General features: G+C 52.6%; 1 pseudogene; it reads left to right on the plus strand.

The window, feature by feature from the left end:
* LOC140912371 (integrin alpha-D-like) lies at positions 1–27,624 on the plus strand (annotated as a pseudogene).

Genomic DNA, 27,624 nt, shown 5'->3' on the forward strand with positions numbered 1-27,624 from the left:
CTGAGTGTACCAGTGTCGCTGACTTTTTTCCCTGTCTTCTCCATTCTGCTCCCTCCCTATAACACCCTGAGTCCCCCCTCCACCCTGACAGTTTTTCTCTCTTTTCAGCGAGCACTTCTCTTTCCTCTGCATTCTGCTGCCTCCTCTCCAGACACCGCCCTTGAACCTCACACCTCCTACAGGAGCATCCCCGTTCCATAGACAGCCCTCACCCAGCACAGGATGGACCCCTTGGCTCTGCTCCTCTACCTGTGCACAGGTAAGTGCCAGCCAGAGGGCCTGGGAAACGCTGGGCTCCTCCACATGGGTGCCCAGCGAGTACCCCTCTGGCAGGGGGATGGGAGCAGCTGGACGGTCGGGACTCCTGGGTCCTATCCCTGGCTGGCTCTGGGAGAGGAGTGGGGTCGGTGGGTTACAGCAGGAGGCCTGTGCATCAGGACTCCTGGGTTCTCTCCTCAGCTCTGGGAAGGGAATGGGGCTCTCGTGACTTGTGTGGGGGAGGGCTGGTAATCAGGACTCCTGGGTTCACTTCCCTCTCTGTTCTGTTCCCCACAGACTCTCTGGGATGGGAGTGGGTCACAGGTGCGACTCCCTTTCTCTGTGGGACGTGTGTGCTCGGTAGGATGTGGGGGGTGTGGGGGAGGCAGGTTTGGGGAGAGTCCAGCAGGTCTGTAGTGGATGCAGTGTTTGCAATGGCTCAGTCCTTGTGTAAAACCACAGTCGCTTCCCCCCGCTTCAAGGTCACATCTCTGCTGTCTGTGAGGCCTGGACCCATCAGGGAATGGAGGGGGGCAGACTTTGGGGTGGCTGAGGATGAGGGGGATGGGTTGGGAAGTGGGGAAAGACTGGGAGATGGGGCTTGAAAAGGGAGGAAGGGAAGAATGGGAGAGGCCACCTCAGCTCCTCCCCCACCCTCAGCTCCTTTGCCCCCAGACCCCACCCACCCAGCCCCAATTTGCCCCGTATCTGCTCCTCCTATAGCGCTGGAGGGCCTTTACCACCTCCCAGGCCTGGAGGGGGCAACTCCAAGGGGATTCTCCTTCCCAGGCCTGGCCTTGCAGGGAGGGTGAGGGCAGAAGGGAGGAGAGCTCTGCATTAGGGATTCACTTTTGCCACTGATTGGCTGTTTGGTGTTTCTTGTGTGACAAGAGTTTGGTGGGTCTCAGCTGTGGCTCCCATGGCACAAGCTTGCCAGGCCACCCTGCACTAATTGACAGACTCGGCAGAGACCAAGATCTGCCTGGGCCAAGTTGCTACCGGTGCAATGCTGTGGCCAATCCTTGGATACATAAGCAGGGGAATCTCGGGAAGGACTAGAGAGGTTATTTTCCCTCTGTATTTGGTCCTGGTGCGACCACTGCTGGACTCCTGTGGCCAGTTCTGGAGCCCACACTTCAAGAAGGATGTTGATAAATTCGAGAGGGTTCAGAGAACAGCCATGAGAATGACTGAAACATTAGAAAACCTGCCCGATAGACTCAAGGAGCTCAATCTATCACTATTTAGATTAACGAAGTGAAGACTAAGGAGTGCTTATCTCCGTCTATAAATACCTACCTGGGGAAAAATGTTTGATGATGGACTCTTCAGTGTAGCCCAGCGGTTCTCAACTAGGGGTCCACGGCCCACAGGGTGTCCGCGAGCCCTTTCAAGGAGGCTGCTGGGCCCTGCGGCAGAAGCCCCAATCCCCGGTGCCCCACTGTGGGGCTGAAGCTGGGGGAGGCGCAATCCCTCCCCAGTCCCCGCCGCCTGGCCAGGTCAGAGGCGGGAAGCCAGAGCCCGGCAATGTGGGATAACTGCTGCTCTGGCTGGTGCATGGAGCAGGCAGCAGCAGCTGTCCTGCCTCTCCTGCTGGTGCCCTAGATTGAAGCTCCCAGCCTCCTCTGCTCCCGCAGTGGCAGCCGGTAAGAGCCCCCCAGCTCCGTGGCTGGCGGACCCCTCCGGGAACAGGGACCACAGGGGAGTCCTCCCAGCACAGTCCCTAATACCCCTCTCCTTACACCCTGAGCTATGTCCTCCCTGAATCCTGAGCTACCCCCCCTGCCCACACACAGCCCCAGCTACCCCCTCCCTTCACCCTGAGCTACCCACCCCCCTGCCCACATACAGACCCTACTTACCCTCTCCCTGCACCCTAAGCTGTTTTCAAACTTTTTGAGCTAAGCCCCCCAGCTTTGAGTTGTAATTTTTGGTTGCCCCCCGAACCCAGACAGACTGGGTGGCCTGCTGAGGTGAGTCAGAAGGTGGAGGTAGCACTCCCTTCCTGGAAACTGCTATGTGGGGCTTGAACCCCACTGTCCCCTGTCCCCCCCAAATAGAAGTCAAACTACACCTATGCCCAAACTACACCTCTGTCCCCCTGGGCCCTGCAATTTTTATAGCATGTCGAGGGGGGCCTCAGAGAGAAAAAGGCTGAGAACCCCTGGTCTAGCAGACAAAGGACTAACACAATCCAATGCCTTGGAAGTTGAAGCTCGACAAATTCAGACTGGAAATAAGGCGTAACATTTTTAACAGCGAGAGTAATTAACCACTGCAACAATTTACCAAGGTTTGTGGTGGATTCCCTTGTTGGGATATAATATGTAAGATGATATATGCTATGGGGCCGAGTGTGGCTGTTGTGTGTTTGAAACCGGAGTGCATGTCCTGCATTTTGGCAACCAAAGCAAGAACTTAAAGGACAAGCTGTCAAAACCTATTTGTAACAAACAACTTTGTTATGTCCTTGGAAAAAATGAAGAATCAGCAGATAAGGAAATAACACCAGTGGAACTGCTATAAAAATGTATAAATGCCTTGGATTGTGTCAGCCTGCCCAAAATTGTCGCTTTAAAACAAAGGGTAAAGGCCCAAAACAACAAAAACAAAAATCTAATAATGTCACAAAGTAAATTATAAATAAAAGCTTCACACATTTGCAATTTATAGTCTTTCAATAATCCAAAGCCCAGTTTATGTATGGTGTGGTACTTGTAAACTCCCCGCACCTTGTAACTAAACTAAACCCCAACTAAACATCAAAATGTCTAACTACTGGGCTATGGTGTAGTATGTTTGGGGTATAAATGTAAAGTAAATAAGATCCATTTTGTAAAGCATAAAAAGTATTTATATATAGCAACACTGTGTCCAGTATCTGCCTGCTCCCCCATCCCGTAAAAAGGCCCCTGCTGAGGGTCTAACACCCTGAACTGGACATTTTAAATCAAGACTGGATCTTTCCCTAAATGTTCCAGTCTGGTTCAAACAGGCATTCATTCAGAGACGTTCTCTGGCTTGTGTTACATAGGAGGTCAGACTAGATGCTCAAAGCAGTTCCTTCTGGAGTTATGGTCTGTAATTCTATGAAGGCTGCTCTGCCCCTGCTACCCTACAGAAAGTGTTCCCCGCCTCCTCTTATGAATCTGGGTCAGCAAGAGATAAATCAAGGGCTTCATTCACCTGTGCTAAATCCGTTCATGATGGTTAGTCTTCACTTGGGAGTTTCTGCTGCTATGCAAATGAATGCAGGGTACGATGCACGTAAAATGGCCCTTAAGGACTAGAGAAAAGGGAAGCTTGAAGGATCTGGGAGTCAGGACTCCTGGGCTCTATCCCCAGCTCTGAGAGGGATGTGGAGTCTAGTGCTCAGTCTCAGAAAGGTTTTGGAGTGAATTTGCTGAGGCTACAGCTAATGACAAGAGTTTACAGAGGGTATTCGAGGCTATTAACGTCAGATGGCCAAGACATTACATATCAAGACGTTCCAAGATGACATGCTCACAAGAGGACATGAAGGACCCTTGGACATGGGGAAATGTAAGTGCAGAGCCGGAGAGATATGGTACTGGCCACAAATGAACAATGATAGAGAAAAATTGTTAAAATGTGTGAAACAGGCCCCCAGTGCCAACCTAAACAGAGTAAAAGAGGCTATGTTGATAAGCGATGACCAGTTCAGGGCGTGGTCTAAAGTTGGTGTGGATCTATTTGCATACACAGGTGAAGACTATGTTTTGACACTGGATTATAATTCTCATTCACTGAAGGTTGTTTATTAGAAAATACCACATCAAAACACGTTACAATGCACATGAAATCCATATTTTGCTGGCATGGAATCCCTGAAATTATTTGGCTCTGGGATGCAGCCACTTCTGGGGTGGGGCATAGGAGCTGTTTGTACAGTGATTCGCTCACCCGGCACTGAGATGTGGCCATTTGTTGGGTCTCTTTGGGAGGGCATTGGGGTATGTATGACTCTCCCTCTCTGTGCAGCATGTGTGCTTGGTAGGATGTGGGCCAGGGATGGGGTTGGTGGACAGGAAGTGGACGTGGTTGGCACGGACCTGCTATAAGGTTACCAGAGGTTCCTCCTCCTTCCAAGTCATGTCAGCTCTGTCTGTGAGGCTGGGACCTCGCAGGGCATGGGGGAGGGCAGACTTTGTGGTGGTTGAGAATAAGGATGACAGACTTGGGGTTTTGAGGCACACTGGGAGACGAGGCCTAAGAAGGGGAAATTGGGGGAGCCTGCCCCCGCTCTCCCAGCACCCCCTTTTGTCCAGCCAGCCCCACAATTTTCCAACCCCACCCACCAGCCCCACAATTCTGCACCCAACCTTGCCCCACATTTGCTCCTCCTGCAAATCTGGAGGGTCTTTACCGCCTCCAAGCCTAAAGGGGGCAGCTCCAAGCAGCGGACTCTGTTTCCCAGGTCTGGGTTTGCAGGGATGGAGTAGGCAGGGGCAAGGGGGAGGAGAGCAGAGCCACCCTGACAGATTATTACACTCCCTACTTCTCTCCCACAATTACTCTTGGCCTTGCTTGCCCAGTGCAGAAGCCCTGATTGGCTGCCTTTCTCCAGGAGGTGGGGGATGTGGGGAAAGACAGCCATTCAAGGAGGGGTTTCCCCACTCATCCACTTCTCCCAGCCAGTCCCATCGGGGGAGCTTTGCATCAGGGGAGTTAGCTACCCTGTGTGTTTGGGGTTCAGTGTAGCCAGCCACTAGCTGTTTGGTGTTTTGTGTGTGACATGAGTTTGGAGGGTCTCAGCTCTGGCTCCTGCGACACAAACTTACCAATGCAACGCTGTGACCAAAAGGGCTAATGCGTTCTCTGTGTGCATGAACAGGGGACCCTCGAGCAGGAGCAGAGCGGTTTTTTACTTCTGTACATGGCCTTGGGGTGACTGCTGCTGGAATAGTGTATCCAGTTCAGGTGCCTTTCAGGTAGAAGTCACAAAGGATGTTGATAAATTGGAGAGGGGTCAGAGAAGTGCCATGAGACTAACGAAAGGATTGGAAAACCTGCCTCATAGTGATAGACTCAAGGAGATCAGTCTAGTTAAGGAAGGTTAAGGGCTGATTTAATCCCAGTCTGAGTAGCTATGAGGAGGACAAATATTTAATACTGGTCTCTTTACTCTAGCAGATAAAGGTCTAACATGATCAAATGGCTGAAAGTTGACACTAGACAAACTAAGGCCATGTCTACAATAGCGATCTTACAGAAGCACAGCTGTATCGATGCAGCTGTGCCAATGTAAGATCACTTGTGTAGCCACTCTATGCTGACGGGCAAGAGCTCTCCGGTCAAAATAATTAAACAATCTCAACAAGCGGGAGTAGCTATATCAGTGGGAGATGCTCTTCTGCCACCATCGCATTCTGCACATTACCACTGATGCAGGCGAAACTTATGTCGCTCAGGGGTGTGGTTTTTTCATAAGTTTTGAAGACATAAGTGGTAGTGTAGACATGGCCTATGAAAATAAAGCTGACATTTTTAACAGCAAGTGTTATTCACCATTGGAACAATTTGCAAAGAGTTGTGGTGGATTTTTCATCACTGGACATTTTAAATCAAGACTGGACATTTTTCTGGAAGATCTGCTCTGGTTCAATCAGGAATAAATGCAGGGGAAGTTCTCTGGCTTGTGTTATGCAGGAGGTCAGACTAGATGATCACAATGGTCCCTTCTGGATGTAGCCTTTTATTTTATTTAAAGTACATTTTATATTGTGGTGTGACACCATCTTGGGTTCGGCTCTGGTGGCTACAGTTTCAAGCTTAACAGAGTGAAAGTCACCTCTGTTACTTGCTTCAAACTGAGAGCCTCTAGGAACACATAGAGACCAAAGGTAATGACCATCTATAATTCACCAGTACAAGGTCTAGTCTATTTTTAAGTTTTATTAAAGTTAGTTATGATTACCCACGCATATAGAAATTCTATACAGACCTATGCACAATTTAAAAATATAGTTATACTCACATCCTTGACAATAGTGTTAGGGTCTGATGGGTCTCTCATGGCTTGATCATCAGTAGAGGGATGGTTCCTGCTGGAGTCTCCCAGAGGGAGCTCAGTTTTCTCATTCTGGGCATCCCCTTTTTATACTGTGATTCTGTCTACACCTACATTCTGCGTGTGTCCATAAAAGTGTCCACCCTCTTTTCCCTTATTGGTCTGTCTCCCCTGGAAACTTAATGAACCCCAATTTTCTATAGGCTAGGTAAGTTCCCTTTATTCTCATTAGCATTAGCGCACAAGCTGTATCCCATGGTTAAGACACATGTCTGAGACAGATGCGCCTTTATGGTATTTTTATGATCTAATATTAATCTTCTGGGTAATTTTGCACAATACTGTCACTTGGTGCCTCTTTTCCCATAATCTTATGGCACTGGATTATTTTTCAGTCACTTATGTCATCATTTCTTGTCTCCAAGGCCTAAACTAGATAAACTAAAGTCTTTCAGGCTTTAACCTACAGGTTCTTACATTTCAGCTTGTCTTAGTCATCACTAGTACTTGGTTCGGTATTTAGAGGAATTATACTTTTATAATCCTACAAATTAACTCTAGTTAATGAATATATCTATGATATAACATAATCACAATGTCGTACAATAAATGAATAATAACTAAAACCACTGGCTACATGGCCATTAGTCTATCAATCTATGAAGACTGATCTGTCCCTTCTGTCCCTACAGGAAGTACATCCGCTATGGATCAGCATCAGGAAAGCGGATGGAGATAAATCTAGGACTTCCTTCGCCAGCGCTGAATCCACTCATGATTAGGCCCTGCCAAATTCACCGTCATGAAAAACATATCACAGACTGTGAAATCTGGTCTTTTATGTGCTTTTACCTAATCCTATACAGATTTCACAGGGGAGACCAGTATTTCTCAAACTGGGGGTCCTGACCCAAAAGGGTGTTGCAGGGGAGTCACAGGGTTATTTTAGGGGGGTCACAGTAGTGCCACCCTTACTTCTGTGCTGCCTTCAGAGCTGGGCGGCCAGAGAGGAACGGCTGTTGGCCAAGCACCCAGCTCTGAAGGCAGTGCCCCGCCGGCAGCAGAGCAGGAGTAAGGGTACAGTGCCATAGCCCTCCCCCAATAACCTTTTGATCCCCCACTCCCACGGCTCCTTTTGCGTGAGGACCGCTCCAATTACAACACTGTGAAATTTCAGATTTAAAGAACTGAAATCATGAGATTTATGATTTTTAAAATCCTGTGACCATGAAATTGACCAAAATGGACTCTGAATTTGGTAGCGCTCTACTAATGAAATTTATATTTAAATGGGAGTGTCTGGCACTATGCAATGAATGTGGGGAATGATTTGCATAAAATAGCCTTTGAGGGCTAGACAGCCGGGAGCAGGTGGTGAGGAGCTGGGAGTCAGGAGGCCTGCGTTCTATCCCTGGCTTTGGGAGAGGAGTGGGATTTGGTGGGTTAGAGTAGCGGGCTAGAATTCAGTCCCATAGCCAGAAAGCCCCAGGCACTGGCCTGGTCTCCATCCGGGAAGCTCTAACTGGAGACTGTTTAACCCCTGCAGTGCTGGCCCCGAGCCATGGATTCAGCGTGGACGTGGAGGGACCCATCACCTTCCAGGAGGCAGCTGAGGGGTTTGGGCAGAGCGTGGTGCAGTTCGGGAATGCCAGTGCCGGGGGGTAAGGGCTGGACATGGGACCCCACGTGACTTGTGCCCAACACTGAGGGGCATGTCCGGCTGGGCTGCCTCCCCTGGGCCTCAGTCCCCTGGGTGTGTGGGGCATCCCCTGACCCCCCATACCTTTTCCCTGCAGGCTGATTGTTGGGGGCCTGCTGCAGACAGGAAACGTGAACGAAACCGGCAAAGTCTACAAGTGCAACCCTGGATCCAGACGCTGCCAGGAGATCCCCATCCAGAGTAGGGGCATCCTGTGTTGTGGGGTGCAGAAATAGGATTGGGGTGGGAGCCAGGACTCTTGGGTTCTGTCACCAGCTCTGAGAGGGAAGGGGGGTCTAGTGGGTTAAAGCGGGAGGAAAGGGGGGCTGGGAGCTAGGACTCCTGGTTTCTATACCAAATGTGGGGGGGGTCTAGTGGTTAGAGCTGAGAGTCAGGAATTCTCAGTTCTTTCCTCCGTTCTGGGACAGGAATGGAGTTTATTTGCTCAGCCTGGTGTGCATCTCTCTCCTGTCAGGGTCCCCGGATGCCATGAATATGTCCCTCAGTTTGTCTCTGGCTGTCCAAGGCTCCCAGTTCCTGGTAGGTACCACACCTAGGGGAAATGGGTGGTAGGAGTGGGGTCCGACATTTTCTCCCTCATCATTCCAGGGGACAGGTTCCCCCCCCCCCGAAACCCCACTACTCATGGATGGTAGTAACTGGGCGGTGTCAGCATGACTGCAGCAACGGTGCAGAGGTGACAACTGGGTGACGTCCCCATGACTACATGATAACTGTGTGAGGGCTGTTGGTAATTGCTGTAACTGGAGGGGTGGTACAACGATGCAGTGGGGAATGGTGGTAGCCAGGTATCCTCACTTTGGCTACAGTGATCGTGAGGTGATGTTATGAGGGATGGAGGCAACTGGCTGATGTTGCCATGGTGACAGTGACTGTGTGCTGAGGTATCAGGAAACGTTGTAACCGGGTTTCTGTCATGGCGACAGTGACTGTACGTGGACATAGCAGGGAGCATGGCAAGTGGTTGACATTGCCATGGCAACAGTGACTGGACACTGCTATAGCAGGGAGTGTGGTAAGCAGATGATGCCCCCGTGCGTCTCCCCTGTCTCCTCTCGGAGTTAGGTCCCGACGTCCTGTCTGCCCCAAGGGGGTCCCTGCCCTGACAGGGCCTTTCCCTGCATATCCCGGGGGCGGAGGGGAAGGGATCAGGCCCCAGGCTCTCTTCCCCACCCTCACTGCTCTGTTGAGAGGGGAACCTACTGACCCGCTGCCTTTTCGTGCCCCGTGGTGCACCGGGCCTGTGGGGAGAACATGTACGTCAGTCACTGCTGCTTCCCTCTGCAGCAGAGCTTCTGGCAACTCCAGCGCATCCTGGACACCCAGCCAGGTAAGCGGTGACCCGGGGGTGTGTATGGGGAGGACTTACACCCTGGGTTCCCGGGTGGGTACAAGGGCCATGGGGAGGTGGAGGGGAGATGGGTCTAGAGGGGCCCAGGGTCTGATGTGGGTTGGGATACCAGGCTAGGTGGGCCCATTGGTTTGATTCAGGTAGTCAGTAGGAGCTGGGAGTCAGGACTCCTGGGTTCTGTCCCAGCTCTGGGAGGGGGAGGGGTGTATTTTTTGCATCCCAGTGCATGTCATGCTCTACGCTCAGGACCCCTCCATGGCAGGGACGGGATGATATTGCGACAGAGGGGCCGAAGGGGTCTGATCGGGGTGGCCAGCAGGGGGCGGGATATCAGCTTAGATGCGCCCATTGGTCTGGTCTAGCTCTTTCTGTTGGGTTTCCCATGTTTGTGGAGTTGAGTCAGGACGTACTTCATTCCTATCCCCCTCAGAGTGCCCCAGACGTGTCACAGACATAGCGCTCCTCGTCGACGGCTCGGGCAGCATCGTACCTGAGGACTTTGGAAAAATGAAGACGTTTCTCGCTGAGATCATGAAGCGTTTCCGCAGCACCGACACGCAGGTAATGAGCAGAAGCTGAACCCTGACTACATACCCTGCCTCTCACAGTCAGTGCTGACCCCAGAACCCCAGTGCGGCGCTAGGGGGCGCTGTGCTGCAGGGGGAGCAGTAAAGGATTTTGCATCCAAAACCAGGAAAAAATTCCAACAGAACCACTACGTCCCGACTGCCTCAGCCCTTAACTGAGTCTGATGCCTGCTTTTCTTACCCTCCACCCCTGGGGTTGTTTTTCTCTCTTCTCCCCGCCTCCCCTTGCAGTTCGCCCTCATGCAGTACTCCAATAAATATGAATTGCACTTCGACTTCATGGAGTACAGGAGAAGTCATGACCCCGATCACCTAGTCTGGAGGATTGAGCAGCTTCATGGAACGACGTACACGGCCACAGCTATCCGGAAAGTCGTGTAGGTATTGCCTTCCTCCCCATGCTGACTCCACATGGAATGGGCTACAAGGACATGCAAGCTAAGGGATAGGGACTGTGGGAGGGGACTGGGGTCTAGTAGATTAAAGTGGGGTGGGGATGCTGGGAGCCAGGACTTTGGGGTTCGATTGCCAACTCTGAGCCTCTGTTGTGTTGTGACTTTAAGCAAGTCATGCCCCTGCCCTATGCCTCAGTTTCCCCATCAGTAAAATGGGGACATGACGGTGACCTCCTTGTAAAGGACTTTGAGATCTGCAATGCCAAAGCAGTGGATGAGCATTACGTGTTATTACATACCAATAACCCTCCCATGCATTCCCCACCCCCCTTTTCCAGGCGGCAGTTGTTCACCTCTGGGAGAGGCGCTCGGGATGAGGCCACCAAGGTTCTCATTGTGATCACAGATGGGCAGAAATACAACGACCCGCTTTCTTATTCAGACGCCATCCCCGAGGCTGAGAGAGCTGGGATCATCCGCTATGCCATCGGGGTGAGCCGTGGCTGTGCGGAGAACTAGTAGAGATCTGAGCCCCTGTCCAGGTTCCCACCAGGTAAGGGAGAAGAACTGACCCTGGGTTGTAACTGGGTCAACATGTGACGTTATAGGAGAGCTGGAGCTCCTCTGTTGTTCAGATTGAGCCGAGCTTTCTAGTTAAAGGTTGGGTTTTCTGACTGCCCTACGATACACGTGCTGACTCAGATTGTCATAACATTTGGTTTGCCTCATGGGGATGCAGGTTAAGATTAGTGGTCTAAATTTGGGATCATTTGAACAAAGGGTTTCTGAGAAATAGCCCCCCTCCCTTAAACAGCAAAGTCACCCGGTTCTTATAAAGTCTTTTTTGCACCCGCCTTGGGCTCAAACAACAGCTCTGATCCTCCCCAAACTGATCTCAGTCACTTGACGTTTCTCTCTGTTAAACTGCTGAGCCAAAGAGATTGAAATGGGCAGCAGCAGCAAAGCGAAGGGCAAGTTTACACGATACACTTAAGTCGAATTAAGTTACGTCGTCACACAGCCACCGCAGTAATTAAATTGGTTTTTCATGTCCACGTTACTCTCCTGTCAGCGGTGTGCATCTTCACCGGGGACTTTTCACTTATTTAACTGTCAGTGCGGGGCGTTGTGAGGCTGAAGCCCCACCGCCTGGGGCCAACAGCTGGAGCCTCAGGCTATGTAAGCCACACAGTGCCTATACGGACACTGCATCAACCTAACTACATTGACGTAAAAACAATGCCTCTTGTGGAAGTGGAGCTATGAAGTTGGTGCAGCGGGTGAGTTTCATGGGTGGGAGCTACATTTTACTGTAGCCACTTACAGAGTTAGGTCGACGTAAGTCCTACATCAACAAACTCAGGTCATAGATTCCCAGGCCAGAAGGGACTTTTGCAATGATCTAGTTTGAGTTGGTGTGTAGCACAGGCCAGAGAACTGACCCCAATAATCCCTGTTGGAACCAGAGCAAATCTTTCAGAAAACCTGCCAGCCTTGAGATAATAATTGCTAGGGATGGAGAATCCACCACGGCCTGTGGTGAGCTGCTCCAAGGGTTAATTCCCCTCATGGTTAAACCTGACACCTTATTTCCAAAAGGAATGGGTGTAAATTCCACTTCCAGCCATTGGATCTTGTTCGACCTATGTCTGCTGTTTACGTCAGGCCCAGCGACGAGGAGGTGTCTGACTCCACCGCTGAACCGACTTCACACAACCCACCCGGACTAGTGCGGTGGTCCCATCCCTTCACCCCTTGCCCTGAGGTGTCCCCCGGAGACATTGCAGCACTCACCCCTCACTACGCCCTGGAGATTGAGCCATGCAGGTCCCCAGAATGCTGACAATCCCCATGGCAAGGAGACCCCTGTGCCCTGCTGCTTGGACAACCAACACAACTCAGTGCTGAAATGAGGCAGGCTCCATAACTCCAGGCTCCAGCGGCCCCCCACTCACCGGAGAAGCACATGGCACTGGCTGAGCCGTGCCTCTAGAAGGCCCAGCAGAGATCGGGGCGGGTGGGTGTTGGTCCAGGGCTCCCGGCTGTGACTGATGCCAATGCCCTGGTCTCCCCTGTACCTCCCTCTACTCCGTGAAGGTTGGCGAGGCCTTCTCCAGTGATACTGCCCAACAGGAGCTCCAGGAGATCGCCTCTGAGCCCACCAACGAGCATGTCTTCCGGGTGGACAATTTCGACACCCTCCAGAGCATCCAGAGCCAGCTGCAGGAGAAGATCTTCACCTGCAAAGGTAACAGAGGTGGGGCAGGGGCCACAGGGGCCCTGGGGCTTGAGAATGGGTTTTCAAGGTCAAGATGGCCGGCATATTGGGCTGCATTAGTAGGAGCATTGGCAGCAGATCGAGGGAACTAATTATTCCCCTCTATTTGGCACTGGTGAGGCCACATCTGGAGTATTGCATCCAATTTTGGGCCCCCCACTACAGAAAGGACGTGGGCAAATTGGAAAGAGTCCAGCGGAGGTCAACAAAAATGATTAGGGGCACATGACTTATGAGGAGAGGCTGAGGGGACTGGGGTTATTTAATCTGCAGAAGAGAAGAGTGAGGGGGGATTTGATAGCGGCCTTCAACTACCTGAAGCGGATTCCAAAGAGGATGGAGCTCGGCTGTTCTCAGTGGTGGCAGATGACAGAACAAGGACCAATGGTCTCAAGTTGCAGTGCGGGAGGTCTAGGTTGGATATTAGGAAGCACTCTTTCACTAGGAGGGAGGTGAAGCACTGGAATGGGTTACCTAGGGAGGTGGTGTAATCTCCATGCTTAGAGGTTTGTAAGGCCCGGCTTGACAAATCCCTGGCTGGGATGATTTAGTTAGGTATTGGTCCTGCTTTGAGCAGGGGGTTGGACTAGATGACCTCCTGAGGTCTCTTCCAACCCTAATCTTCTATGATTCTGTGGCACGGGGAGCTGCTGGGAATCCAGAGCTGGGAGTGGTGAGAGCCTATGAGTAGTGTGATGGGATATACTTATACGGGAGCAGTGGGAAGCTGAGTTTCATCAACATACCCAGAACCTCTGGGGACATGAATGATGCTTCCCACGGTAAGAACAAACCCAAAGATTTCCCCTTCCCTATTTAAACAGCCCCTGCTCCTCACCCCAGAGGTGGCTGCCTCTTCTTTCTGGGAAAGGGATCTCTGTGTAGCACTGTTTATGACACCCTGACACCCCAATATTCACCACTGTCATGTAATTAGGATATTTTTTGTACAAAGTATGTCTTGTGAGGGATTATTCTAAAAGTCTTGGTGTGCTAAACATTAATCTCATTGGATTATATGTGTTATCGTTCTATGTGAAGTTATGAAGTTTGGCTACATATGTGCTACTGAAACGTGTGGCGAGGTTCACAACACCCACAAGCAGCCTTTCAGGTACAACAGTAAGAAGGCCAAAGAGTGTTAATGGCTTACTGAGGAAATGCACATAAGCACATGGATTACCCCAGCAACTGGGTACAATACAAACCTCTCAGAGATAGCAATTCATACCAGGGGGGTGGGGGGGGGTGAAAGAAGCTGTGCACATCTCTCTCCACATTGAGGGAGAGGGTGAATTTTTAGGAGCTTGCACTGTGCAGATCTCTCTGTACAGTGTAAGACAGTATTGTTTCGAGTTTATTGCCCAAAAGGATGTGTACGTGAGTTCCAGGTGAGTCCTCTCACATAAAGCTGACTTCTTTCTGAGTCTGCAGCTGGGTGTGGCCCTTTCTGTGTGTGTGTGCTGCACGAGACTGCAGAGCCTAATTCAGCATAACAGGGAGAGGGAATCCAGGCTGGTGGAGCAGGAGAGGCTCAGTGAAAACCCAATACATCAAGTGGCATCCCAGACAGGGTGGTCCAACCCATCACACTGTTGAATGGCTGTTTCCCATGTCACCTCCTCATGTCTCTCTTTTCCTTTGAGGTTATTCATCTCAGGTCATCACAGCCAATGGGCAGAGCACCTACATGGTCGGGATCCCTCACTGCCAACGCACCGGCAAAGTCATCCTGTTCAGCCAAGATACCAAGGGTGGGGAATGGACACCCAGATCAGAGCTGTCGGGAGAGCAGGTATGGGGAGTGTTACAGGTAATGTGGATTGTGGGTGTGAAAGAAAGAGAGCACTGGGGAAGCCTGTAAGCTTTTGGCATCGTGCAATATTTGTGTTTGGCTTCACCTTCAGGAACGATTCGGTCAGAGAGCCTCAGGAAAGGATAAACTTGACTGGTTTAGAGAACTGCACCACAGCTGACATTCAGCATCTCTCCAATAATCCACTTCTGTTACCTTCACTTACAGTTTAGACGGAACTCATAAGGTGGCCCAGACCCACCAAGGGACTTAGGCATTGTGATGCTGCATGGAGGCACCTGCCTCTGCCCGTGATCGATGAATGGGGGGAGGGGAGAGAGAGACACGGGCCCTCTTCACCTACCCCACATGTGGGGTCTCATCCAATAGGCATGCTCAGAGCTGCCAAGATATTCACAAACCAGCTGGAGGAGACACAGAGAGGTTTCCCTTATAGCCTGGGGGTTAGAGTCCTCACCTAGGACACGGGTGACCCATGGTTCAAATCCCTGCTTTGCCTGATTAAGAAGAAGGATTTAACCATGTAGCTGTCCTCTCTCAGGCTGTAGGGTGGTTGTGATTTGCATATGTTCTGTGGCCCAACTGTTACTTAATTACTCAATTAACAGGGGAGACTGAGGGAGTCCACATCAGACTATCCCACAGCTTAGGGGTTAGAGCACTAAACTGAGAACTGAACTGAGAAATAGCAGGGTCCTATTCAATTCCTTCTCCTCTGATGACACCTACCAGAGGAGGAGTTAGATGGAGGAGAGCCTGTCTTCCCCGAGTTTGTGGACCATGCTGGAATGGCGGGGGGAGGGGGAAATGGGCACCGTGCAACTGCATGTTTAGAGTAAGACAGTAAGGCACAAGCCCTGCCATTGAGACAGCAACAAAGGAGCTTCTGCTGCAAAAACATAGGCACCAAGTCAGTTTAGGAACCTACAGGGGTCAGCAGTAGCCAGGCAGAGGTTTTGCGGCTCACAGAGGCAGTTAAGTCCGGGGGGTTAAGCACATACGTACCTTTGTGGATCTAGACTAGAGAGACTCAGGCAAGGAAATAACATTACTAGTGATATTAACAGTGTCTGAAAAAGATCACACTACACTAACAAAGTGAATTTCTCTAAAATCCAATTGCCTATTTGTGCCACCTAAACAAAACTTACAACAGTGGCTCAGTCACTGATGAACTTGACTTGTGATAGCCCAGCCTCTAAAAAGAATTGCACCACAGTTAGCATTCAGCATCCCCATCCCTTCAAGATCTAGCTGCCTGTCTGTTCAAGAACACTTACAGAGATAGCCCCACCGGCTGCACTTTGGGAGGGTGAGGCTAAAGATGGAATGGATATTGGGACTGAATCCTTATCCCCAGAGGGTGGGAAGGGTTTCAGTGGGAGAAGAAGCAGGAGTTGACTAAATTGAGGGGGTGGCTTATCTGCCTCTCCAGATTGGCTCATATTTCGGGTGTACACTGTGCACTGTGGACCTCAACAGAGATGGGAACACGGACCTGGTTCTAATTGGAGCCCCCATGTACCATACACCCCTGAATGGAGGACGGGTCTATATCTGCCCGATCGACTTGCTGGTAAGAAAGAGGAGCGCAGCACTGGGGAAGATGGGTGGCCTGGGGTTCTTGTTTGCCTGGACTGCCGTGATGCTGTGACAATTAGTATTGCAGTGGTGGGCATGGCGCTCCACGAAGCGGGGTAGAGGCTCAGTAGGGGGTGCTCTTCCCTCCCAGTCAGTTCTGGCCCCAGTGCCCCAGAGTTGGGGGTAGGGCACACTGTGCTGCAGAGAGAGGAAAAGGAGCTTGCTAGGGATCACTCTCTGATGACAGCAAGGGCTGATCCTTTCTCCATGTGTCTTTTTGGATTGGGCCTGCAGGGGACGACGATGTTCTGCAACAATACACTACATGGGCAGACGGGGGAAGTGTCTGGGCGCTTCGGGGCCAGCATGTCTGAAATCGGGGACATCAGCGGGGACGGACACACAGATGTGGCCATTGGGGCTCCCATGGAGAATGACAATCGTGGGGCCTTGTACATCTTCCATGGGGAAAAGGGAGGTCTCAGTCCCCAGTACAGACAGGTGAGCCCAGCTCCTGCGGGGACGGGTCAGTACACAGCCCTGAAGGGACACCATGGGGCCCACAGCCCCTTAGTGCCCATTATACAGTGTACTCACCCCTTCTGCATCCCTTATTGCTCTCTCTGCCCTACAGCGCATCGAGGGGTCACGGTTTCCCAGCAGGCTGCACTACTTTGGCCAGGCCGTCAGTGGTGGGACAGATCTGACGGGGGATGGACTGCCGGACATCGCGGTGGGGGCACAAGGGCAGGTCCTGCTGCTGAGGTAAATAATGTTGCACTGCTCCAAACAACCATCTCAGGCCTTGTCTACACTAAAGCATATTTTTGATATAAATTATTCCAACGATCTGAAAGTGTAACAATTTCATCCCTATTCCATGTCCACACTGCGGTCCTCGTGTCAGCAGAGCGCATCCACACTTGGTACAGTCGCACTGAGAGTGAGAGCAGTGCACTGCGGGTACCTATCTCAGTGTGCGACTCGCCACATTCCACAGCTGGGTGTTGTGTGATGGTGGAGTGGATCGCAGTGCATCATGGGTATGGAATCAATGTCCCATGATGCAGTTCTTTCTGTCACAGCAGTCTATGGGCTTTTGACTGCATTCTGTGGCATTTTTCAATGGTTCTTGTTTACTGTGAGCCTGCCATCTCCGTCTGAAAAGATGGATCCTGCACTGATCTGTACTGTTGTGATAACTATTGTGAACAAATCGTGGATGGTCATGCAGTATATCATGAGCTCCCAATCTGAACAGGAACTAGAGATGCCTGACATGCTGTGTGCCATGGAAAGAAACAACACAGATTACTTTTGGCATTCATGGAGCAGCTGAACACAGTGGACTGTCGCTTTTGAGCTTGGGAAACAAGCACTGATTGGTGGGATCACACTGTTATGCAGCTCTGAGATGACGAGCAGTGGTGCAGAACTTTCGGAGGCAGAAAACCACCTTCCTGGGACTGTGTACGGAGCTCACCCCAGCCCTGCAGTGCAAGGACACCAAAGTGAGAGCTGCCCTCTTGGTGGAGAAGTGCATGGCAATTGCAGTGTGGAAGCTGGTGACCCTGGACTGCTACCAGTTGGTTGTGAATCAGTTTGAAGTTGTGAAGTCGATTGCAGGGGCTGTGTTAATGCAAGTATGCACGGCCATTAATTGAATCTTGCTATGAAGGACCACGACTCTTGGCAATGTACGTGAAATAGTGAATGGCTTTGTAGAAATGGGATTCCATAACTGCGGCAGGGTAATAGATGGAACGCATATTCCAATTTTGGCCATGGACCATCTTGTGAAGGAGTATATCAACAGAAAGGGGCACTTCTCCATGTTATTTCAGGCACCTGTAGATCACTGTGGGTGTTTTGCTGACATCAGTGTGGGGTGGTCTGGGAAGGTGCATGACGTACGCATCTTCAGGAGCACCGGACTGCACAGAAAGCTGCAAGCAGGGACTTTCTTTCCAGACCAAAAGATTCCAGTGGGGGATGTTAAAATGCCCATCATGATCCTGCTAGACCCAGCATATCCCTTACTCCCATGGCTCATGGAGCCTTAAATGGGAAGCCTGGACCGCAGCAAGGAGCTCTTCAACAGCAGGCTGAGTAGATGCAGAGTGACTGTGGAATGTGCCTTTGACACATTAAAAGCAGGCTGGCGATGCCTATAGGGAAGGTTAGATCTTAGTGAGGAAAACATTCCAATGGTCAGAGCTGCCTGTGGGGCTAAGGATGAAAAGCTTGCCTGGGGTGGAGTGCTGAGCCAGATCACCTGGCGGCTGATTTTGAGCAGCCAGATACCATGGCTATTGGAGGGGCACAATGAGGGCTATATCGAAGCAGGGAGGCTTTGAAGCAACATTTTGAGAATGAGAACCAGTAATCTGCCACGCTTCATTAAGCTCAATTATCTGTAGTTTAGACAAGGATGCACACAGTAGCAATACATTTTTGTGTGTGTGTGTGTGTGTGTGTGTGTGTGTGTGTGTGTGTGTCTGTCTCTGTACTGGAGAAAGGCACAATGATCGCTTTGCTGCAGGGCCAGCGAGTTGCATGAGCCCGTGGTGCTCGAGCTCCAGGAATATTCCGGGCCTGGGGGCCCGGCTCCACTAAAGTTTGGGTCCGAGTTCCACCGCTGGCCCCACACACCTCCCCGGTTCCTCCCCCGCCCTTGCTCCTCTTGGCTGAGGTGGCTGAGGTGGGGCTGAGGGCAGAGGAGTGCTGGTGCAGGGGTGGTGGTGTTCAGGGCACTGTGGATTTGTGCATGAGGGTGCAGGACATCACGTGTCCGGGGAGTGTGGTGGTGGGGGGCTGTGTGGCACCCCAAACCCCCTCCTACTCCCAAACTCCCTCCCAGAACTGGCACCCCCTCCTGAACTCATACGCTCTGCCCCAGCCCAGAGCCCACACCCAGCACCCAAACTCCCTTCCAGAGCCTTAGGCCGGTATGTGTGTGTGGCGGGGTGGGGGTGGGGGAGGACAGGACTTGGACCTGTTCTGGGCACCACCAAAAATTATACAAACCTGCTGCCCCTGCTTGGCTGCTCCCTTCTCTGCCCCCCAGCATCTCCTCTAGTAGAGCTCTATATCCATAACTTGTCTCCATGGGGTGCTGTGAGCACCTCCAGGCTGGGTGGGAGGCTCAGGGGAGGGAGGGGTCCTGGCCACATTGCAGAGAGCAGCTGGGTGATGGTTCTGTTCCCCCCATGGCAGGTCCCGGCCGGTGCTCAGAGTCAGGGTCTCCATCAGCTTCCAGCCCCCACGATCCCAACCTCGGCCTTCGACTGCCAGGGGCAGGAGCAGCTCAACACAGAGGCCAGCAGGGCAGAGGTCTGCTTTACCATCACTAAGAGCACCATGGACAGCCTAGGTCAGGCCATACCCCTCCCACCCCCCGTTCCCTTGCACTCTGAGCCAGCCAGTTCCCTGCCCTGGAACTGGACTGGAGCTAGTGCCCCGTAGAGGGGAAAGGCCCCATGTCCCATTTCCCCTTTAGGTTCCCACTCTGTCTCTCTCTGTCCCTCATTTCCCCTCCCCTGTAGGTGACAGGATCTCCAGCACCATCCAGTACAGCCTGGCCCTGGACCCCGGGCGGACTAATATCCGAGTCACCTTCGACTTCACCAGCCCTGTCCTGAGCAGGGAGCTGCGGCTCGGCATTGAGACGAGATGTGAGACATACCGGATAACGTTTCCTGTGAGTGTGGGGGAGTCCTAATTTCTTGCCCTCCCACTGTGTCTGCCCCTCCAACTCTGCCCCTCGCATCCAAGTCACCCAGAGAACAAACCTCTCTCCGGGTCCCACCCAGCGCCCAGCCCTCCATTACCCTTCAGGGGCCCGACATGTCTCTCTGTCTCCCCAGCTCTGCCCAGAGGACACCCTGACCCCCATCACCCTGCATCTCAACTACACCCTGACGGGGGATCCCATCACTGCTGCCAGCCACCTCAAACCCATCCTGAGCGAGGACTCTGCACTGGTGTCTGCAGGCTTGGTAAGGTGCCAGAGCCGGGCCTCGCGGTGGGTCTGCTGCAGGGATCGAACCAGTGACGTTGGCATTCCAAAGCGAGAGACTGCAAAGTTCAGAGCCAGCAGCAGCTTCCTAAACCCCTTCCAGAGAGCAGGCACTGGAGGGCGACAGAGACGGAGGCCGAGTTTGCCTTGGCTACGGACCTGTCTCCGCTGGGTGGGAACATTCCAACTTCTCCTCAAAGTTCCCAAAATTTCTATCCAAAAACCAAAATATTTTTGGCTAAAAACATGATTTTTGCTGAAAATTTTTCAAAACTTATTTTGGCCAGAGCCCCTTAGAGGGGAAAGGCCCCACGCTCTGTTCCCCATCCCTCCGCGAGCCAGGCAGGCCCCCTGCCCTGGCATCCCTAGAACTGTGATACTTTTTCTGGCCAGAGCCGGGAGGGGAAGGGGGAGGAGGGGTTTGGGTGAGTGGGTGGGTAGCAAGGGCAGGGCAGATGATGGGTTCAGCTGTCCCCTGTGTAGGGGACTGGGAGGTGCTGGGGTAACTGGAGGGCCCCTGGGTCCCTGCAGTGTCGCTGTGGCAGATGGTGCTGCAGCCCTCTCCCCATTGACCCCTGCCCTCCCCCCAGCTCCCATTTCAGAAGGACTGTGACATGGATGGCCACTGCGATGACCAGTTAGGAGTCTCCTTCAATTTCTCTGGGTAAGTCACCAAATCCTCTCCACAAAAACACCCGCCATGGGGGGACTCGTCCAGCTTGATCACAGTTTGGATTTCCAGTGCTGATGGATCCTGGGTAGGGGGCACTGCTGTGGCGAAGATTGCAGCACTGGGGTCCCTGGCTGGGCACTGTTTCAGGAAGCTCGCAGCACTGGGGTCCCTGGCTGGGCACTGCTAGAGGAAGTTCACAGAGCAGCCAGGGCACTGCCCTGAGGAAGCTCACCCCTTTGTCTCCCCCTTAGCTTGAGCACCCTGGTGGTGGGCATCAGCCCTGAACTCAACATCACCGTCTCCATCGAGAACCGCGCGGAGAATTCCTACAGCACCATGGTGCGGTTCTTCTACCCGGCCGCGCTGTCCTACCGCCGGGTCCTGCTGCTCCAGGTACCCCAACACACCAGGCATGAGGGGCAAGCTCTGCAGTGGGGAGCCGTGCTGCAGAGAGTGGGCAGGGGACTTGGCAGGGGATGCTGCTCTGCAGGGAGCAGGTGGGGGGCTCCGCAGGGGGCACCGTGCAGGAGAGAGTGGGCTGGGAACTCAGTCTGGAGTGTCGTGCTGCAGGGAGTGGGTGAGGGCTTGGCAGGTGGTGTCGTGATGCAAGGAGAGGGCAGGGGGCTCAGCAGCGGGCACTGTGCTGCAGGGAGTGGTCAGGGCATCAGCAGGGGGCGCTGTGCCGCAGGGAGCGGGTAGGGGGCTCAGCACGGGGTTCTGTGCTCCAGGGAGGAGATGGGGGACTCAGCAGGGGTCTGTGGCCCCCTGTCTCACTGGCTGGTCCCCTGTGCTCAGTCTAACAGGAGGCCCCTGGCCATTAAGTGCAGCTTGGCGGAGGGCTCAGAGGAACAATCTCAAAGGAACAGCACCTGCCACATCAACCTCCCCATCTTCTGGAGCGGGGCCGAGGTAGGGATGGGCCCTGGCCTGTGTACTCCCCAGGGGTGAGCCCAGCTGGGAGCAGAGAGGGGCAGTTCCCAGGAGTCAGCCCAGCCCGTGACAAACGATGTGCTGGGGAAGTGCCCGGGGGAGCCCAGAGAATCAGTGCAAATAGAGCCCTGAAATCACTCCAGGGCTGGGGTCCGGCCCTGCCGGGGCTGGAAGCCAAGGGCCAGACTTGGGGGGCTGGAAATCACGCTTCACTGGTGGAGAAAAAAACAAAGAGCGGGGCTGTTGCCTTCCTCATTTGGGGTCCTTAAAATGACGGTGAATGGGGTGTTGCCATGGCATGGAGCCGGCTGAGATCTCTGGACCCCAAACCAGGTTAACGCTGTTTAATGTTGGACAGGGACAGGGTCATGTTAACACCATTTGCCGCTCTGGGACCATTTGTTCTAAGTTCATACAAAAGCCCCCCACCGTCCTCCGTGCCTGCCCCGCCCCCGCAGTCTCTGGCAGTTCCCCAGGCCCTGAGTCCACTGGCTCTCTCACCCCCCCCCACCCCGGTGTGTTTTCCAGGCCATCTTTGTCACCACTTTCGCTGTCTCCTCTGAGGCCGACCTGGGGGACAGGCTGCAGATCACGGCCACTGCCAGCAGGTGAGGGGGCCGTGCAGGCCAGGGGTGCGGTGGGGGGGCAGTGGGAATGGGCCGTGCATGGAGCAGGACGATGCAGAGGCCTGTGGTGCAGCCTCCCTGCACAGTTAACTGGCTCCATCTCCTCACATCTCTCCCCTTTGCCCTCCCCTCCCCACAGTGACAATGGCGGCCCCATCACCGAGCGCATGATTCACCGGGCGGAGCTGCCGGTCAAGTACGGCATCTTCGTCATCCTCACCAGGTAGGTCCATGCAGAGACAGAGGGGAGAGTGCCCCCTACTGAGCCCCCATCCCCGCCCCCTGCAGCACAGCGTCCCCACCCACCGCCACTCTCCAGCCCCATCCAGCACACTCCCGTCTCTCTCCTTCCTTCCGTCCTTTTCCTCCCCCAGCCTCGAGGAGTCGACCAAGTACGTCAACTTCTCTGTCGAGGACGCAGGGACAAGTGTACCAGTGACACATGGGTACGAGGTGAGGCCGACGGCACAGAGTGCGAGGGGGGAGACCGGGCAAGAGGGAGGGAGTGGAACCGCCTGAGTCAGATTTAGTGGCTTAGAGCACAGAGAGATGAAGGTGGGGGTGGGCAGGGAGCCAGGACTCCTGGGTTCTACCCCCAGCTCTGGCAGGGGAGTGGGATCTGAGGGTCAGAGCGGGGGCTGGGGATCAGAGCTCCTGGGTTCTCTTCCTGCAGTGCCCTGTAGCGAGTCTGTTTCTTTCAGGTCAAGAACCTGCGGCAGCGAAGCGTCCCCATCTCGGTCACGTTCCAGTTCCCCATGGAGCTGAGCGGGGTCCGGGTGTGGGACGCCTCTGAGGTCGTCCCCTCCAAGGTACCTGCCTCTCCCTGCCCTTGTGTGTGTGAGATGGGCCCAGTGACACCTGCTCAGCCCTACAGCGCCCCCTGCTGGGACAGGCTGCCTGAGGGAGAACGACCTTCCCCAGGTCCTTCCCCAGCCCCTGAGCCAGCCAGTCCTGTGCCCTGGTGCCAGATTGGTGCTGGTGCCCCCTAGAGGAGAAAGGCCCCATGTCCCATTCCCACCCCCATTAACACCGTGTCTGTCTCCCTCCCCAGCCCGAGCTGGCTCAGTGCACCAGTGAGGCTGAAATGCTGGGTTCGAAGGACTTTGTGAAGCAGATGAGCGAGCGCCCCCTGCTGGTGAGTATGGACCGGTGCGGATCCCAGCCACTCTTCTCCCTCTGCACTAGCTCAGACAGCAAGTGCTATAGATAGACCCAGACCCGCATGGCTATGCTGAGCCCCTGCACACCCCCTGCCCTACCCGGTGATATCCTTCCGCCCCCAGGACTGCTCCGTGGCCACCTGTAAGAAGATCCGGTGCAGAATCGCCTCCCTGGAAATGCGGTAACCGCTGGAGTTTGTGATCAAAGGGAACGTCAGCTTCCAGTGGGTCTCCCAGGTACGAGAGGTGCCTCTGCCTCTCAGCAACAGGCGAGGAATCCCCCACATGTGAACAGCCCCTGAGCCCCTCCCCAGAGCTGGCTGCATCTCAGTGCCGGGCAAGTGATTGCTCTGATGTGAACAGCCTGTAAATTGCTCTGGGTCCCCCTGGGACAATGCTCTGGGCTGGTTTGTGTCATTTCTGGTCAGGGACGGTGAATTTCTCTGTTCCAGACTCAGCAGCAGAAAGTGAGTCTGGTGAGCGAGGCCCGGATTGAATACGAGGAGAAGAAATACACCCAGAAGGAGGGATTCGTCCAGCGCCAGGTACCAGAGTGACTGTGCCCGGGTTAGAGAGAGCATTGGCTAGTGGTTAGAGCTGGGAGCCAGGACTCCTGGGTCCTGTCCCTGCTCTGGGAGGAAGTGAGGTCTGGGGATTTAGAGCAGGGGTGGATGATGGTGCCAGGACTCCTGGGTCCCCATCTCACACCTACTCTCCTCCAGGTGCAGACGTTGGTGGAGCGCTCCGAGGTCTATAACAACCTGCCCATCATCGTGGGCAGCAGCGTGGGGGCCTGATCCTGCTGGCTCTCATCACTGCAGCCCTCTAGAAGGTGAGGGTGCAGGGCTTGGACCCCTTCCCCCACAGCCCATCACCCTGGGGGTGGGGCCTGTGGTTCTCCCAGCTGGTGGAGAAGGGGCAAGGGTCTTTCCTTCAGAGGTTCCCACAGCCTGTCCCTCCTCCTCCTCGACCATGGGCCTGTGTGTGTCTGGCTCTCACCATTTCCCCCGGCTGTCTCCTTCCAGTTCGGCTTCTTCAAGCGCCAGTACAAGCAGATGATGGAGGACGCTGTGGAGGGCGAGGGGCCTGGCCCGACCCAGATTGCAACCGCTGGCAACCCCCCTGCTTCCGATGCCCCAAAACAATAGCCCCTCCCCCATGCGCTCCCCTAGATGGGTCACAGAACCCCCAAATTTTAATTGCTGAAGCTGGGCACCCTCACTCTGCCCCCCTCCTTGTCCCCCTCCCCCACAGGCACGAGTTGCCAATGTTGGCACCCCCCCCCCCAGCTTTGCCTCCCTCTGGGTTACTCCAGATCCACCCCCACCCCCTTATGTTTGCCACCTCCAAGACGCAGAAAGACCGGCCACTGCCCATCCCCAACCAACAAAAGAGGTCCGAGTGCCAACTCGAGCTAATTGTTATTCAAATTAGGCTGGGCAGAATTCTATAAACCTTTTTATCATTTTAGTGGCGCACACTGAGGATACGTTCACAGGCATTTTTTTAGAACTCTATTGATTTACATTTTGATGTGGAAATTTGTGGGGTTTAAGCTTCCCACCCCCATTTTTATCCATTTAAATTATCACGGTTGTGGGAATTCGTGTGTGTTTGGGGTCAGGCCATATGTGACGGTCAGACTGTTATTTAGTAGCAGTCGAGGTTGACATTCAGAAAGGTAAAGCTTTATAACAATGCTTGGAAGGACTGGATTTTTACTGGTAAATGTTGAATTCATCACACACAGGCAAACTGGGGGCAAAATATTTCCATTGCTAATAATCGAAATTTTCCTCTTGAGAACATATCGGAGTTAAGGCTATTTACTTTGTGTATTTTGACACAAGATGTTGATAATTTGTGTTTGAAAAGTTATAAAATGTGACTTTTTAAAATCAACATTTGTTGTCTTTACAGAATTTGGGTTTGATTCCCCCCACCCCGCCCCCAGTAATTTTCCATAACTAAAAATTTAAATGAATAAAAATCAAAAAATTTTGATCAGAAATAAACAGTACTGTCCATGGAAACTATTTTAAAAAAGAATTCTGCCAAGCCTATTTATAACCTTTAAAAACACAAATTGTCAACATCACATGTCAAATTGTACAATGTAATTATCCTGAAAGCAGCCCCAGTGACACCCACATGGCCACAAGTTTTCTCGACAATAAGGTGGGACATTAGAAAATTCTCCAGGAACAGTTTTCTTTCTTTGTCTAGCTGCGTGTTTTGATTGTGATTGACAGAAATGTTTTCCCTTGGTTTTGGGGAGTGCGCGGTGAAACTGATGATTGCTGACAATTACCACTAAAAATCTCATTGTCCCAAGCTAAAACACGGAGTGAGCGGGCAACAAAAACGACCCCAAAACCCCCAAACCTCTGCATAGGTTTTCCTATGTTCTCTTAGGGAATGACAGATCCTCAGAGCGGCATTCTCCTGCCCTGGAGAGAAACTAACAAATGCATAAAGGATGAATGGCACTTCACTTTGGGGAATAGAAGAGATGTTCAATGGTGAACAGGGGTGAGGCTCTGGCCCTTTTCCCCACAGCTGTGACCACAGCTGTTCTTTCTGACACGTAACTCAGGGAGCCCTTGCCTTGCCCATCATGAGCCCCCACACCTGGCGCCTCACAGGAGCTACAGCCCGGGAGGGAGCCTTCCCCCCAGCATCCCCTCCCAGGAGACCCTGCCTCTCCCACCCTGCACCTACCCCTCCCCGTTGGTGAGCTGTGAGTGAAGCTCACTACCTGGCGCTGAGAGGAGCTGCCGTGGTTCGGCAGGCTAAGTAGGGCCAGCTGCGCTCCCAGCCATATGTCTTGCATGGTAGATACAAATTCACTGCACGGGTGGCTGTCCATACTCACGTCCGGCGGAGGGACATCAAACCCCAATACATTAAATCTTTTCACTGGCAACAGGCAAGGCAGGACAAAAACTGGGCAGGCCAATTAAAAATCATCCAGGGGGCAGCATTATGTGGGACACTCCGGATCCATATCCTGATGCCCCTTGCTGAACTTGAAATCTCCCACCCAGAGCATCCCTGGCAGGGCTGGGAGCCCGGACTCCTGGATTCTATCCCAGGAGCTGTGGAAGGGAGTGGGATCTAGTGGGTTAGGGCAGGAGGCCCACTCTCGGCTGGCGTCTGAGCCACGCTTGGCACAACGGGGGCCCTGATCTCAGCGGGGCCTTGAGGTGCTACTGGGTTACTTCCAATAAATCCAAGCTCTCAGAGTCATTCACCTGTCTTGTCTGAAGTCTCAGGTCACTTCAAACTGTCTCTAAATAGTGTGTGTGTGTGTTTGTGGGAGTGAAAGGGGCTGTGCTGTCCAAGCTTCCACACCACACAAGGAAATGAAATCACTTTTAAAACTGATTGAAAAGGAAAAAATAAATGTCTCTGTCCTGCAGGTTTAGCCTGAGGAACTCCCTGCCACATGCAGTAATGAGGCTGGGACCAAATACATTCCTGTATTCACACCCTACGTACTATTGTAATAATCTTTGTACAAAGTATGCCTTGTGAGAGTTATAATTTGAAAACTCACAAGTTGTTGATCAGTATTGTCCTGATAAGATATGTGTCTCAACATTGTATGTAAAGTTTAATAAGATTTCCCTGTATTATGTTACTGACCCGTGTTCCCAACCCCACAGCCTTGCTCATGCAGAAGTTGGCAACCAGGTGTGGTCTCGAGAAAGGAATGTGCCTGCCTGAATTTGCATTTAATCAGTAAACCGTCATCAAGAAGGAAGGGAAACAAAGGAAGCTCAAAGGTGTGAGGAAAAGCCAGCTGTGAACATCCTTCCACATAAACTCTGTGTGTCCTAGTCCGCAGCTGGAAATGTTTTTCAACAGTGGGACTGAAACTATAAAAAGGAGGGACAACCCCTCCTTCCCTGTCCATGGCATTCACTACACCTGAAGAGAGAAAGGAAGTATTCACTAGATGCTGAGGAAGAGGGTCTGATGTACACAGTTTGATCTGGAAGGCAGCTGAAAGCATGTGGTGAGAAACTTTGCTTGAAGAGGATATAGTTTAAGTTAGGCACTAGTAAATGTTTCATCTTCATTTTCTTTGTAACCATTTCTGACTTTTATTCCTCATTAGTTGGATTCACTTAAAATCTCTCATTGTAGTTAATAAACTTGTTTTATTGTTTTATCTAGTTTAGTGTGTTTGAATTG

The sequence above is a fragment of the Lepidochelys kempii genome, chromosome 6 (genome assembly GCF_965140265.1).
Source record: "Lepidochelys kempii isolate rLepKem1 chromosome 6, rLepKem1.hap2, whole genome shotgun sequence".
NCBI lineage: Eukaryota > Metazoa > Chordata > Testudines > Cheloniidae > Lepidochelys > Lepidochelys kempii.